Below are 18,099 nucleotides of genomic sequence, written 5' to 3' on the forward strand. Positions count from 1 at the left end.
TAGGAATCATCTCAGAAGGAGCCAAGGATATCCTAGTAACCTACCCAAAGGTTTCTGTTTATTACCAAGAGATGGCTGATATTATACTCAAAAAATGGCATAACTTAAGTCGAGAAAAAAGGAGAAAGACATTTTGCCATCTCACTCCGATAACAATTGCCCTATTGCTCTGAAATATCACAATTCTATGGATCACTTGACATCCTAAATGAGTAAGAGAGGTGAATTTTGGCATCATATATTTAGGATAAGGTGAAGAGGATTATCGTAGTCATAAACTGAGATACATCCATGCATTGAAATTTATATATGTCTAGGAGATCTATGAGTAGACTTTGATTACAATGGGTGTTGAGCTGAAATTGCAACTTGCTCTAAATGTGACACAGAAGAAGAGGCATAGTACTTTCTCCAAAGAACTTGGGACAAAAATTTATTTCTGATGCTCACTACACTTGCAAATTTGAGCAATTCACATCTTCGGACCTCCATTTTCTCAATTAAATAAAATAATTAGACAACATAGCTAATGAGATCTCAGCCAGCTGTAGGTCTCTGAGTCAATGACAATATTTTCTACACCCCTGGAAGGAAAAAGGGAGCCTATAGTTAAGATACATTGGTTTTTAAGTCTTACAAACTTGTGAGAATGAAGAATAAGGAGAACATATGTTCTTTCTCATAAATTCCTCTGAATTGTCCTGGGTCATTGCATTACTGCTATTAGAAAAGTCTATTACATTTGATTGTGCCACAGTGTATCAGTATCTTTGTACAATGTTCTCCTGGTTGTTCTCCTTTTGCTCTGCATTAATTCCTGGAGGTCTTTCCAGTTCACATAGAATTCCTCCAGGTCATTATTTCTTTCAGGACAATGATATTCCATTACCTTCAGATACCACAATTTATTTAGTAATTCCCCAATCAATGAACACCTTGTCATTTTCCAAATTTTGCCACCACAAAGAGAGTGGCTTTAAATATTTTTGTACATGTCTTTTTCCTTATTAACTGTTGGGGTACAAACCCAATAGTGGTATGACTGGTTCAAAAGGTAGGTGTTCTTTTAAAGTCATTTGCACATAGTTCCAAATTGTCCTCCAGTATGTTTGGATTGATTCACAATTCCACCAGCAATGTATTACTATTCTAATTTTGCCACTTCCCCTCCAACATTTATCAGTTTCCTTTCTTGCCATATTTGCCAGTCTCCTAGGTTTATACCTTTTTATGGGGGTATGAGGAATGCCAGATCTTAAACTGTACTATAAAGCAGTGGTCATCATAATTCATAGTTGCTTTAATTTGCATTTCTCTAATCAGAAGGGATTTAGAACAGTTTTGATTTTATCATGTCAAATCTGCCTAATAATGTCCTTTGACCATTTGTGAATTGGAGAATGGTTTAATTTTTTTTGTAAATTTGACTTAGTTCCTTATATATTTGGGAAATTAAACCTTTGTCAGAGAGTTTTGTTATAAAATTTTTCTCCCAGTTAGTTACTTTCTTTCTAATTTTGGTGGTATTGGTTTTGTCTTTTTAATTAGATATAATCAAAGTCATTCATTTCACATTTTTCAGTGTTCTCTGTCTCTTGCTTGGTCTTAAATTCCTTCCTTTCCCACAGATCTCACAGATATACTATTTTATGTTCACCTAATTTATTTATGATTTCATTCTTTATATTTGTCATTTACAGATTTTGATTTTATCTTGGTATAAGGTATGATGTGTTAATCTAAACATGATTTTCTCCATTGTTTTCTAATTCTCTAAGCAGTTTTTATCAAATAGTGAGTTCTTGTCCCAAAAACTGGGGTCTTTGGGTTTATTGAACACTAGGTTGCTGAGGTCATTTATCCCTAGCCTATTCCATTTATCTACCCTTCTGTCTCTCAGCCAGTACTTTATCTGGTACTGCTAGGTCACCTTCCTTCACATTTTTTTTCAATATTTCCCTTGATATTCTTGATCGTTTGTGCTTCCAGATGAATTTTTAAATATTTTTTCTAATTTTATTTAAAAAGTTTTTTTAGTAATTTGATAGGTATGGCACTGAATAAGTAGATTAATTTGAGTAGGATTGTCATTTTAAATATTTTAGCTCATCCTACCCAGGAGCAATGAATATTTTTCCAATTATTTAGATCTAGTTTTAATTGTGTGGAAAGAGTTTTGCAGTTGTATTCATATAATACTTGTGTTTGTCTTAGCAGATAGATTCCTAAATATTTTATATTATCTAGAGTGATTTTAAATGGAGTTTCTCTTTCTACCTCTTTATGCTGTTTGGTTGAACATATATAGAAATGCTGATGATTTATGTGGGTTTATCTTGTACCTGGCAACTTTGCTAAAGTTAATTATTTCCTCTATCATTTTAGTTGATTTTCTTGGATTCCATAAGTAGACCATCATGTCTTCTGCAAAGAGTAATAGTTTAGTTTCCTTGTTGTCTACTTTAATCCCTTCCATTTCTTTTTCTTCTCTAATTGTGATCACAATAATTTTTAGAACAATATTATATAGAAGTGACAATGGGCGTCTTTGCTTCACTCCTGATCTTATTGGGAAGGCTTATAACTTGTCTCCATTGCAGATGAAACTTGCTGATTGTTTTAAATATATATTGTTTATTATTTTGAAGAATGGTCCTTCTATTCCTATACTTTATAGTATTTTCAATAAAAACGGGTGTGGTATTTTGTCAAAGGCTTTTTCTGTAATATTGAGATAACCGTGTGATTTCTGTTGTTTTTTTATTGATAATGATCAATTATATGGATGATTTTCCTAATGTTAAAACACCTTACATTCCTATTATAAATCCACCTGATCACAGTGAATATTCCTTATGATGATTACTGGAGTCTTTTTGTGAGTATTCTATTTAAGTTTTTTGCATCTAAATTCATTAAGGAGAGTGGTTTATAGTTTTCTTTCTCTGTTTTTGGTCTGCCTGGCTTTGGAATCAGTGTTTTTTTTTGTCATTATTTTCTTATTTCTCCTAATTAATTAATTAATTAGTGAGTGAAGTATCAGTTATTATTTGATGGATTAAAATACATGATAAAAGGACTTAAAACAACATTTAGAAAGAGAATGAAGCAGACATAATCTTTTCCCTAGGTATTTGATTGACTGTATTGAGGCATTTGGAAAAAAAGAGGACACAATATTTCAAGGGAGGGGCAGTGATTTTTACACCATGCTGAGAGGTAGTATGTACTCACCATTACACTCTGTTAGCAAAGGAACTGGATTAAAATTGGATAAGACCATCAATGTGGCATCTAACTGATGATAAACTAGGTTGCATGGATAATGTAAACAATTATATGATGGAGACTGATAAAAATTAGTATATTAAGAAGCACTACTTCACTTAAAAGTTTTGTGGTCTATTGTAAACTCTGTCAGATCCTATCTAATTTAAGATCTCAGTTCATAGCAGAACTAAGATTCCTTATCTCTTGCCTGTACAAACTTGTGAATTCCTTCACCATCAATAGGAAAATTATTATCCATTAGAACTGAGTACTGGAGAAATATATGGTCAAGGAATTCTAGATTTCACATTATAGCTATGATTCTCAGTGGTATTACATAACTTTGTGGTCATAATATTTTATTAGATATGAGGTCTAGACATGAGAAGAGATGGACAATGTCTTTGCCATTTGATGGCTTCATTAAGGTCATCCAGAAGACTATCACCTCTTTTCCCAGAAATAAAATCAAGTTAAGAGATTTAAGGAGTTAGAAAACAGTAGGTTTATCAACCTTGCACACAGGGAACTTCACTTATGGTCTTGAATCAGAGAAGGACACTAAAATTCCCATGCCATAGGTAAGAAGAATATATTTAACCTGTTCTTATTTGTATTTATTTAGCACTGATATAGTCTAGTCACATACATTACCTTAACCATTCAGATGAGAGAACCTCAATTCAAAGTGTGAGAGAGAAAAATATAATTGGTCTCGCCTTTGAATTTCTTCAACGACAATGGTATAGTAGCAGAAAAGAGGGCAAAGATGACTTAGAATTACATTACAGGTTTTTTAAATCACAAATTTAAAGTTGTGAAGTATTTGGACAATATATAAAGAAATTATATACAAAACTGGAGGAACTTAAAATTCAGCTAGACCTTTTTTTTTACCATTAAAGATAAAGTATTTGCAGGGAAACAGAATGAAAAAAAATTTCCAGAGATGTACTTTAGGTCTTCAAATTCTAGCACTCCATCACCACAAAATGGCAAGAAATAAGTCAAACAAAGTAAAGGAACAGCAAACAATAAAGACTGAATAGTAAAGAAAGGGAAAACCTCACAGGAAAACAGTCTGAAATATAAATATATATACACACACACAAAGAAAAAGAGCATTTAATACAACGATTAAATACAATAAAGTTAAAAGGAAATAAGGAAAAAGGCTAACAGACAGGAGAAATATTTAAACAATCCAACCTTACCCTATTCAAAATAAGAGTGGAAAGAATATAGAAATATCTAGAAAACTTTAGATCAATAAAAGATTTTAAAAGTAATGTGATATTACTAAATTTATTCTTTCTCAATGAACAAAAACATTTAAAAAGAGAAGGGAGAATAACTAATCCAAATAAATGGTAGAGGAAACTCTAAAACAGTGGGTTATCTTTTAAAAATCAGTAGATTTATATATATATATNGTAAAGAAAGGGAAAACCTCACAGGAAAACAGTCTGAAATATAAATATATATACACACACACAAAGAAAAAGAGCATTTAATACAACGATTAAATACAATAAAGTTAAAAGGAAATAAGGAAAAAGGCTAACAGACAGGAGAAATATTTAAACAATCCAACCTTACCCTATTCAAAATAAGAGTGGAAAGAATATAGAAATATCTAGAAAACTTTAGATCAATAAAAGATTTTAAAAGTAATGTGATATTACTAAATTTATTCTTTCTCAATGAACAAAAACATTTAAAAAGAGAAGGGAGAATAACTAATCCAAATAAATGGTAGAGGAAACTCTAAAACAGTGGGTTATCTTTTAAAAATCAGTAGATTTATATAAATATATATATATATATATTTATTAAATTTATTAAAATATTCATCATGTGGAGATAAAAAATTGAATCAAGTGTAAAAAAATGATGAAAGAGCAAAAAGGTCTCTATAAACCAAGCACATTGTTTTGAAGATAGAAAATTTAAAAAATTATTACCATGACAGAAAAAAATAAATCCATAATTAAATAAAAACCCAAATATTATACTTCTGAAAATTGTATCACTCCAAAACTGCTCAGAGAGTTTGGAAACAAAAGGCAAAGTAGAAAATCAAAAGAATTCAAATTGCTAACAAAGTAACCCCAAATGAAGATAGACAAATACAAAAAGAGAGAATCTAAAAGTAGAAATGAGGGAATTTAAGCATACTGTGCATGGGTAAATAAGGGAACCTAAGATCAGATTGGAGTTAGCAAAATAAAACAAAACAAAATTAAATAAAATAACTTAAGACTTAGGGCTGATTTAAAAGAAAAGAAATTAGAATTTGGAGGATGAAAACAGAAGCTTGATAATGACTAGCCCTCATGAATAACTTGTAGCAGAATTGCAGAATGAACAAGAAAAATCGAGAGAATAATTGCCTACAAAAAATTTTAAATATACAAAATAGGCTCAGTGGATAGAGAGCCAAGTCTGGAGTTGGAATGACCTGGGTTAAAATCTAGCTTCAGATATTTCCTAGACATGTGACTTTTGGCAAGTAACTTAGCCCCAGTTGTCTAGCCCTTATTATGTTTCTCCCATGGAACCAATTTTTTATCTTATTAATTTTTAATTTTTTTCAAAATTACATGTCTGTATAATTTTAATAATAGTTTTCTAATATTTTGTGATCCATATTTTTTTCTGATGATCACCACTCCCTAAGAAACCAGGTAATATGATATAGGTTTTATATGTGTTATTATACAATATGTATTCAATGGACTCATACCAAGCAGCTCGAGGACCTTGACTTCACAGATGACATCTGTCTCCTTTCTCACAAGCAGCAGGATGCACAAGCCAAACTTGCACGACTCTCTGAAGAAGTGGAGAAGACAGGTCTGAAGATCAACAAGAAGAAGACCAGGTGATCCCAGTCAACAGCACACAGGACCTGCCAATCCAACTACAGGGAGAAAACATCAAGGAGACGGACCACTTCATCTATTTGGGTAGCATAGTCAGTAAGGACAGCGGAGCAGATGAGGACATCAGAAACCGAATCAACAAAGCCAGACAGGCATTTAACACCCTGCGGTCTGTCTGGATCTCCAAAGCACTGTCCCTCGTCACTAAGCTCGGAATCTTCAACACCAACGTAAAGGCCGTCCTCCCATATGGATCAGAAAGCTGGAGAGTGACCAGCGCTAACACCAACAAACTCCAGGTCTTTGTTAACAGATGTCTACGTCACATCTTGAACATCAGATGGCCTGAAAAGATCTCCAATGCTAGTCTCTGGGAAAGAACAATCGAGTACCCCATTAGTCAGGACATAAAGAAACATAAGTGGAGATGGATAGGACATACACTACGAAAACCGGAAGACAAGGTAGCCAGACAAGCATTGAGCTGGAACCCTTCAGGGAGGAGGAAAGTTGGAAGACCAAAACAGACCTGGCGAAGATCTGCCGAAAATGAAACAAAAACAGTTGGAATGACATGGGCCCACTGGGGGAAGTTGCCTAGAACAGAGTCAGTTGGAGTGAGATGGTTGCGGCCCTATGCTCCTAAGGAGTCAACAGGAATAATATAAAAAATAAAAAAAATTCCAAATTCATCATGTTGTGAAAGAAGATACATTTCGCTTACAGAACAAAAAATTCATGGAGGAAATAAAATAAAGAATGGCATGCTACAATCTGCATTCAGATTTCGTCATTTCCTTATATGGTGGTGTAGAACCTTTTTAATCGTGAGTTCCTTGTAGTTTACATGGATCCTTGCATTTCTGATAATATTTTTCATTCACATTTGACTATCCATCATACTTTTGTTGCTATTATAGTATAAAATGTCATCATCCTAGTTCTCCTTACTTTACTTTGAATCACTTCATATAAGTCTTTCCAGTTTTTTTTAAATTATCTTGTTTGTGATTTCTTATGGCACAATATATTCCATTAAAATTATATAACATTATTTGTTTAACTTTCTCTGATTGATGGACATCCCTTCAGTTTCTAGTTCTTTGCTACCACAAAAAGAGCTGCTACAAATATTTTTGTAAAAGTAGGTACTTTTTCCCTATCTTTGATCAATTTGGCATATAGACCTAGTAATGGTATTTTTGGGTCAAAGAATATGCACCATTCAATGGTTACAGATTATTCTTCAGAATATTTGGATCATTTCATAATTCTAAAGATAGCACATTAGTGTCCCAATTTTATCGCATCACCTTCAACATTCATCATTTTCCTTTTTTGCCATATTATCCAGTCTATTAGATGTGAGTTGGTACATCAGAGATGTTTTAACTTGAATTTCTTTAATTCCAAGTTATTTGGACTTAGTATCAATTCTAAGACAGAAGGTAAGGCTTTAAAAAATAAACACACATACACACAAAGTTAAAACAAGGAAATATATTTTATATCATTCAGACCAAAAGAACAGAAACAAAACAGAAATAGCAATCAAACTACTTTAAGATAACATAATAAAGAGAAGCTAAAAAGAAATTTACAATTAAAGGAACCATATATAACAAAACAATGTCATTTTACAAATATATTTATATTTTTATGTATATTTATTTACTTAATGATACATGACAATACTTGAAGAAAATTAATAAGGTCACAAAAATTCCTTGTTAAAAATGAGTAATGGAAGCTTTCAATATTCCCCTTTTAGAACTTCATAAATCAAACAAAATATTTTAAAGAAATTTAATTTGATCAAAATTAGGAAAGACTAGAATTATGTGAGCTATATTAATATTATATGAATGTTTTCTGGAATACTAATGTAATTTTAGAGCATCATCAGGAAATTTATAAAAAATGATCATTTAACAGCACATAAATTATAAATAAGTGTTGAAAGGCAGAGTTGAAATAATTACATGCATATTTTCATGCCATTTAGGGCAAGAAAATAGTATTTAATAAGGGAACTAGAGATAAAATGTATGGAACCAAATAGAGATTAAGTGAAACCTTTCTAAGTAATTAGGTGTTTAATAAATAAATTTTAGAAATAATAATTATTCAAAAGGAATAAAAACAAAGTAAAAAAGGTCAATGACTGTAAATTACTCTGAAACCACTTTGACAAAAATAGGAAGTGAGCATTCCAACTTTATGCAAGCATTTATTAAGTGCATTATGTGTGAAAGCTACTGTACTAGGCCCTGTAAATAAAAAAAAAATGAAAAGGAAGTGTTTAAACTTAGGTTTAAATGTAGATTAGGTTTTGGATGGCTGATTTATATATAGCACCAGTTTGGGATACAGAGAAACCTGAGTTCATATCGAGTTTGGAACATTTACTTAGCTGTATGGCTATGAGCAAATCACTTAACTCAGTTTGCCTCAATTCCTCATCTATAAAATAAATTGGAGAAGGAAATGACAAAACCTTCCAGTATCTTTGCAAAGAAAACCCTAAATGGTGTAACGAAGGATCAGACATGACTCAAACAAATGAAAAACAGTAAGAGTATCTCCTTCCCATGGTTGCTGAGAGAATAAAATTAGGTAATATTGGTAAAGTGATTAGCAAATAGTGAGTACTACGTAAATGTTAGTTATTGTTACTTAATATTATTATTATTATTATTAAAATAAGCAAATCTTTGATATGATTTTCTATTATAGACTTTATTTTTACTGTCTTAGAATTGGGCAATTGGTACAGAGAATAAAACTTTATTTCTTGTGGATTATAAAGTCAAAAAACTTGGCCATATAAAGCCAAATATAGACTTTTGGATCTCTTATGGATCTTCTTCCAATAAAGATTTTTTTTGTCCAGACATGTGATTTAATAAGTAGAAGGAACTCTTTATGAAAACACTTGCATGCTACCAGAGTAGATCTCCAACCAGTCTACAATCTTATCCAGAGATTGAATGAAGTACTGGGAAATTAAGTGACTGGTGCCAATGGTCATATAAACAATTTGTATCAGAGGCAAGACCAGCAGTATTTTATGTACACATGTTAAAGTTATATATGATTTATTTATAGGCACAATATCAGAAATACCTTTGTTCATTAGCTACATAATAAAAGAAAGTAAAAATAATGATTATAAGTTTGACAAGCAGGTTAGTCAATATCATGGTTGAGGCCCCGTGCAAAATTCAAATTCAGGAGCGATTCCTTACAGATGATATTTTCCAAATATTTTTGTTTTAGGGTTATATGCTTAAAATTCTGGGATTCTAGATAATATTTTACATGTGTGTATGTATATATGCACATACATATATAATTTATATGCATTTTAAGACATATAATTTTATCATGTCAATTTAAATTCAAAAATTGTCAGTGGGAAGTTGATTTTATCCCAACTTATTTTATACTTTTATGAAAATTAATAATTGTGAAAGTGATTGAGATAACCCATTAAGTAGAAAATAAGATGCTAGAGTTAAAAGAAAGAAAGAAAAAGTCTAAATTCTACTCCCTACCTCTTAGTCCCCCAAGGCCTAGAGTGGGGAAAGATGAAAGTGGCAACCCACAGGCCCTTTCCCTTTACCAGTTGGTGTTATGTATATCATAAGTGAAGAAGTCCCTCTCTCTCACATATGAATGCACAAAAAGCTCCCAGTTGTGTTCACTCAGGCAATTTTAAAGATGCAGACAATTCTGATGATGAAGCCAGTGGAAGAAGGCTGTTCTCAATTACATGATACAACTATAGCTCATCCATTATTGTTCTCCAGTCTAATGGAAACTAGTACATTCCACATGGATGATATATCATCTTTGATGATCTAAGCATGCACCAAACTGACTACAACTGCCAAATTAAATCTTTATCCTTTTTCAATTTAATTTTTTCTTGATTACATGTCAATAAAATATTTCATAATTGGTTTCTGAAATTTTGTGATCCATGTTCTCTTCTCCTATCCCACCCTTCTCTTCTTCCCAAACATGGCAGGTAATATGTTGTACATGTGTTATCATATAATACATATGTCCATGTTCATCATATTGTAAAAAAAAGACACATATCACTGGTATTCATACTTTTTGATATTCTTGCCAATGCTGGCCACCTTATCCACCTACTTATTCTCTCATCCCTGATTATTTTGTGATGCTGCTCTTTCCTGGTTCATGGTCTATCATCCCTTATCTGTACTCTTGAAGATGGCCTCTTAATCGATCTAACTACTATGGTATTTCCATTCTCAAATCTAGCCACCACACAGCAGCTCAATTAAAATCCCTAAACTATAGATCTGACAAAGTCACTCTCCTGCTGAAGAAACTCTAGAGACAAGCTCTTGCCAGTAAGATAGAGTATAATTCCTATTATCTGATTTTAAAGTTTGTGACATTTAACCTCAACCTAACTTATTGGTTGTTGTCCATTATCAAAAAGAACTGAAATAACATCACTATATCAGGGTCAATATACAAGGTGTCCAATTATGGCTAATTACATTAATAAGAGCTCAGAAAGTTATACCATAGGTAAGACACAGGTAGTCCCTGTGAACATTGGCATACAGATGTCTCTAAATTTGTATATCTCACCCTTCTTTTGAGATAATGTGATTCTGCTTTGCTTTACCGAGCACAGTCCCTTCTTTGATTTGGCATTTCATGCAGGATGATCCCGTGACAATGTCTTCCATGTCTCACAATTGATATTAAAGTTCTTCAGACTAATGACTACACAAAACATTCCATTTCTTTTCTCCATGGACTTTCAATGGTTAATTTACATGCCTAGAATTCAATCTGACCTTGTTTTTATCTGTAAAATGCCTAGCTTCTTTCAAAGTTCGGTTTGAGTTTCACTGTATTTGAGGACTATCCTCCATCCTATACCATGCATTCAATCAGAATGTTATCCCCCTCACCAGAATTTACTTAGTATTGATCTTTCTGTGTTTATGTTCTTTATCTGCAATATAACATAGGATCCATGACAATAAGGACTATTTTTATTTTCCGTTTGTGTATTACACATCGCTAGTACAATTGCTGGGAAAGAGTAGGTACTTAATAAATCCTTACTGAAAGAACAAAGAAGCAAGAAAATAAACTCGGGAAAGTCAGGTGCTTATATTTCTAATTGATCTAATTCAATAGAATCTTCTGGATTTAGACTTAATATCATCTACTATAATTAGAACTTAGACTGAAAAATTCTGTGCTAGAAGATATTAGGGATTAGTAGATAGAAAAAAACAATTTTACCCAGCATAATCAGACCCTTGAACTCACAATAAAGTGGAATATGAAAGTGTCAGGTATGGAGTGGTAACTAAAGTGTAAGGGCTTTGTACAGCAGCTGTGTGAAGAATTATTTCTATTTAAGTAGAAAACCAATTAAAATTAATGTCTTTTACTATGGCATTCCCAGCATCTGACAAAGCCAAATACTTTTAACTAGCTATTAAGAAAGTGAATGAAAGGCAGCCTGGTAGAATCCATAAAGAACTAATCTTGGAGTCAGGAAAACCTAGGTTGAGTTCTTTCTTTGACATATACCGTCTGAGTGAATATGAGTAAATGTATTAACTTCTTAATTAAAAAAAGAATTAGTTCACAGAATTGTACTATATAGACTATTAACTAACAGATAAGTAAGTCAACAAACATTCAGGAGAGTTCCTTTCATTTAGCAAGTACTATGTTAAAGTCTGGTGTTAAAAACGAAAGTAAAATCCACAGTACCTGTCCTCAAAGAGCTTGAGACTAATAGATTTAGGCAATAAACAAAAAATTACAGATGTATTAGAAAAATCCAGGAAAAATTGGAGTTAATCTCAAAGGGGAGACTCTAGATTTAAGGAAGATAAGAAAAAGTATTTTTGAGAATCTTTTAGCTGAGATTTGAAGGAATCCTGTGAAAGCAAGTGGTATGAGAAGGGAAAGCATTCCAGGAATGGGGGATAGCTAATGAAAGAACATAGAGGAAGGAGATAGAATGGCATATATGAGGTTAGAAAGTGGTAAATCAGGCTAGAGAGTATCTTGTATGAGTTTGGAAAGTTTTGGTTTTTTTTAAATATATACTTAATAACTACCTCCACCACCCAAAAAAATTAACTAAATAAATTTATAAAAAACTCCATGCAAAACCACAGAATTCACATTCTTTACACTTTGTTTAAAACATATAAATTATGTATATGCGCTAATATAAACATCTGCTTTTGAGTCCCCTGTGAATTTGTTTTATTGTATACTTTTTTCTCCTAATATTATGTCTATTATTTTTAATGTAATCACGGTATGTATTATTCTCATTCACTTTTCTTCTTTTTTCATCTCATATGTTTCCCTTATTTTCTTTATATTTCCAACATGTCATCTTAATGACAAATAATCTATTACCTTCAAATATCATATTCTATTTAGTCATCTTCCATTCATTGCATTTGTGTTATTTCTAGTTATTTTATAATTACAGAGTTCCCATGAATATTTAAATACATAGACATCTAATTATCCTCTCAATAATATACTTAAGGTCTAACTCAAGTAATGTGATCCCTTGATCAATGAACATGAACAGATTTATAGCTTTTTTTAATTTGTATTCTCATCTTCTTTTCCCTAAAGTTTACAGCTCCTCTAGCAATGTAATATTAATTATATTTTATCCTGTTCCTATCAGGACTCATTTTGATCACTTTAGCTCATATAGTTGCCAGTTAATGTACATTACTAGGACCATATTTAGGTCCTAGACTCATCCTTAGGCAACAATGTTTGTTGCCAAGACCATTCTCTTTCCAAAACCAATTCTTTTCAGTTTGGTCATACCCAGTGGAAATTGTGTTGCAGTGCCACAACCCCTCATGAAAGCAGCATTACTTCCAAAGTATGGTAAGTGTTAAAGTAAGAGTTTTGCAGAATATTTATGCTCTCTAAACCATTGTTGTCCCACCAGAAAATATGTTTGTATTACGTGTATGCTCAGGACTAGATCTACCACTAACTTTATGCAGGTATGTGTGGGATCTCTAGATATCTATCATGTTTATTTAAAATTCTATTCATGTTATTAATTTTTCTTATTTGCTTCTGTTAAATTTATCTAGTTCTGACAGGGGAAAATTAAAGCCTGACTCAATTATTATTTTGTTTTCTCTTTTTATCAGTATCTCATTTAGTTTTTCATTTAAAAATAAGGTTGCTATGATACTTGGTGTATACAGGACCAATACTGATGATGATTCATTATCAAGAGAAACCTCACCTCTTACAAAGATAATACAATTACACTGTTGATCCCTTCCAATTATATACATTTTAGCGCCAACTCTGCCAGAGTACAAGACTGCCACCCCTGTCTTCTATGGATTGAGGCACAGTATATTTTGCTCCTGCCCTCACCTTCACTTTACGTATGTCTCTCATTTTCAGTGTGTTTCTTGTAAATGAAACATTATCAGGTCACAGTTTATCATTCTTTCTGCTATTCATTTTCTTCCTATGTGTGAATTCATCCCACTACACTCAAAGTCATTGTTACTAACCATGTATTTCCCTCTACTCTGTTCCTTCTCACTGTCCCACTCTTCCTTTCTTTCTGTTGCATCCCTCCTAAGATATCTTATTTTCTTTGATCAATACCTCTCCAATTCAAACCCCTTCCCCAAATCCTCCCTTATTCTTTCCCTTTGTCCTCCTAGTTCCAAAATGGCCTGCCTCTCCAAAAGTCCCTCCCTTGTCCCTTCCTCTTAACCTTTCAATTCTTATTCTATCCATCTTTCAAAAAATTCCTTCCTTATCCCTTCAACCATGTCCTCCCACTTCTTTTTATGAGCTAGATTCTAAAAATCTCCCCCTATCTTTTCCCAAGAGTACTTCTCTATTCCCTCATCTTACTTACTCCTCTTCATGTGGGCTTCCCTTCATAGTGCTTCCTTTATCCATTGCCCTTCCTTCCTAATTCTCTGTACAATAAGAAAAAAATTATCCTTATGATTGTGTATGTTTTTTCTCTTTATTCCAGGCCTGATAAGAGTAGGGTTCTGGTACTACTGGCTCTCCAATCTCTCCTCCCCTTCTCTTGGCAGTACCTCCACACATTCCTCCTCCATATGAGATAGCCATTCCACCCTACTTCCTCTGGGTATATTCACCTACTGTTTTGACTCATTCTATTACATTCACTTCAACCTTAAGACTTTCCTTCATACACATCCCTTCAAAATGCCTAAACAATGATGTCATTCATGACATTTTCCAGTACCAGAATCAGACAATTTGACCTTGTGGGTTTCTCATGATTAGTCTTTCATTGCTTTTGTATGTTTCTTATATATCAAATTTTCTGCTGAATTCTGGGGTTTTTTCCAGGAATAGTTAAAAATGTTTTAATTTGTTAAATATCCATTGTTAACTTTATGTAATTTTGCTCCTCTTTGATGGATGTGTTTTTTCTTGGTTGTAAGCCCAGTTATTTGACTCAATGAAATTATATGTTCTATGACCTTCATTCTTTTAATGTTACAACTACTAGATTTTATGTTATTGTGACTGTAACTTCACAGTTTAATTCTTTTATTTTTTCTTGTTTCTTTTAGTATTTTCTCCCAAACCTAGAAACTATAGAACTTAATAATGTTTCTGTGCATTTTCATCTTTGGGAGTAGTGATTGGTAGATTCTTTCAACTGTGCAGTTCACCTTTATGATTAATTGGAATAGTGTGTCTAAACTGTCATTTAGATTATAACTTTTCTAGAAGTCTATTCTTATATTGTTTCTTGTTACAACAAAATTTTCTCTAGAGACTGTTCATTAATTTAAAATCTTTTATTAATAAAGGAGAGAAAGAGAGAAACCACATGATTAGATCACCTGGTTACCCTAATTAAAAAACACTTCCGTACTTCCCTGCCCTGAGCATCAGCTCGATTGGCTGACTGACTATGAGAAACATCAGAGCTTTTCAAGGGTTAAACACTCCAAAGAGGGGAGAGAGAAGCTTGCATTCAATAAGAGAAAGAGAATTTCCTTTGTCTCTTCCCTTATAAAGGAAGTTTTCACCATTCTTTCTGGGACACTCTGATTGGGCAGGCTAAAATTCAGTTCAGGTCTGTGTCTTGACTTTTGGACATGACATGCCAGTTCCTTCCATATTCCAAGATACCATGTAGTCACACATGCATGTACAGTCAAATGGTGGTGCTGGTATCAAACAAGAATCAGTTTTCAAATGAATAAGTGGGTACAACATATTATTTTTAATTCACACAATCTCCTTTTTCTATATTTTAGGTCATTCATTTTTGTGTTAAGATGTTTCATATCCTACTATTTCATTTTAAAAATATTTTATTATTATTTCTTATTCTCTTAAGAAATCATTAGCTTCCCCTTGTTCAATTCTAGTTATTAATAGGTCATTTTCTTCTATGAATTTCTAGATCTCTTTTTTCATTTGGGTATTTTTCTTTACTTTCTTGCATTATTCTTATTTTTAACCCTATTTACCTCACTGTCCTATGAGTCTGAGCCATGTACCCATATAAATAGTTAGGTTATTTCTTCTTTGCTGTTATTTTTATTTATATATTTATTTTCAAATTTTATTAGGTAAGTCAATAGATTTAATTATTGGCTTTTTATTGGACTCCTAGGGTTTCTGCTGTGCTGAGATATATTATATCAGGTTTCAGGATTTTTTGTGTGTGAGTGTATGTGTGTGTGTGTGTGTGTGTGACTGTGTGTGTTTATCTGGGTCCTCTTTAGTTTTTTCAGTTTTTATAGTCTAGAGTCTGATATAATCCTGGGTCCTCCCCCCGCTCCACTACACACACACACACACACATTAAAGTCCTAGTCTGTGATTGACCTCAGGTTTTCTGACCAGAGTCAGAAGGCTGTTTTGCCACTGCTACTGCAAACAGTCCACAAACTGTTTAGCAACAAACATGGACTCCACTCTCCTGGGAGTCACCACAACTTACAGGGCCCCATCAGTAACCAAACTCACTTGTATGTGATCCTTCCTTATTTCTCTCTTACTGCTACAGCCCAGGACAGAGCAGATGTCTAGTCTGTATTCTTTGGGTCTCCAAAGTCCCTAAATTCCTAGCAGTGAGGCCTGAACTACAGCCTAGTGCCTGTAGTTTCTGCAATGTCCACTCCTTCAACCCCAGCTATGGGCCAGAGGAGATCTCCAGAGTTTAGGCTGCAGAAGACACAGCTTTTCCCAGGGCCCTCCATGCATGAAGATTCCAGTGGTAGCCTTAGGTAGACAGGACAACAAGGGGAGGTTGCCAATCCTGCCCTCAACTGCTATTTTATTGACTTCATTATATTTGCTCTGTTCCTGCCCACAGGACCTATGGCAGTGAGATTGAGACTAGGGAAGTCAGAAACATTGTTCCCTAGTCTTTCCTAACTGTTCAGATTCACTCCCAACCCTTGCCTGTTTTTGTCACTTTTAACTTTCATTCTATGGAATAATTTTTGTTTGTGGAAAATAATAGGAGATTGAGAATGTTCACTTCCTAATTTGCCCTATTCCAATAATGTACCTTGAGCTAAGAAAGTTAATGAGAAGCAATGGAACACCGTGGAGAAAAAGAAGCACATTTAGAATTAGGAAGAGCAGAGTTCAAGCCATGCCTTTGATAAGTCCTAGCTATATAACAATGAAATAAGTTGCTGCCCCAGGAAACTTTCTAACACCATTAAGTTCAGGCAGATGCCAGTCTACATCAGTACTAGAAGTACTCATGTCACTAAGTTAAAAGTTCCCAGTCTCACCCTTCCACAAAAAAGGGACATAAAACAAAGAAAAACCAGGAGGAGAAGAATAAGAAGGAAAAGACAAGAGGAAAAAGAGGAGCTGAAAATGAGGAGGAAAAAAGAAAGGAGGTGGGAAAGAAGGAAGGAAGAAAGGAAAGAGCTGTGTTAAATGGTCTCCAACTATTATATTATTAGTCCTAAAATTGATATCATGAAGTAGGTGCTATTATTATTCCCATTTCATGCTTAAGGAAATTGAGGCTGAGAAGTTAGATAATATGCCAAAAGTCACATAGTTAGTAAGTTTCTGAAGCTAGATTTGAACTCAGGTCTTCCTTGACCTTAGAAATAGCACTTTATTAATTGTACCATCTAGCAGTAACTGAATAACCTGAATATCCTCTATTCCTTTTTGCCTTTTTGCAATGAAAAAAGGAAGAAGAGGAAGAAGGATGAGGATTAAGATGAGAAAGAGGAGAAGGAGGAAGAAGGAGCAGAAGAAGATGATGATGCTCAAGAACAAGATGATGCAGATGAGGAAGACAATGATGGATGATAACTACTCTCCTGGGAAAACCCATTGGGCAAAAGAGTCCATAGCAGCCTGTGTATTTAAATAATTACAATTTCACATTTCATCCTCCAAAAGAAGCAAAAATATCAATATTAGATTATAGAGGAGTTTCATCTCCACTGGGAAATCCAAACACAGATAACGGATAATAGTAAATCACTGAAATTTCAGACTCAGAGGTGCATGCCTCCAAATTAGCCCCCTCTCTTGGGCTTTCTGTATAATTAGATAGAGATAACTTTTTTCCTGTGGTGAATATAGATGGCAATAGACTAATTTTAACCCACTCAGCATCAATAAATTGTTACAAAATAATTTTAAAGGGTATTTTCCTAAATGCATAATGGTCATAATTTTTGCATTCAGTATAAATTATAGTGAATCTAAATGATAGTTCTTGTTCAAGTTAATCATTCACAATGGTAATGCTGAAATAAAAATTTTAAAGGAAAACTGATAAAAAATGACACATTCACTATTTCTGCATTGATAGAAATAATAAAGCAGGTTCCATCTAAGTAGACTATATGTATCTATATCTATATCT

Source organism: Gracilinanus agilis, chromosome 5 (assembly GCF_016433145.1).
Source record: "Gracilinanus agilis isolate LMUSP501 chromosome 5, AgileGrace, whole genome shotgun sequence".
Taxonomy (NCBI): domain Eukaryota; kingdom Metazoa; phylum Chordata; class Mammalia; order Didelphimorphia; family Didelphidae; genus Gracilinanus; species Gracilinanus agilis.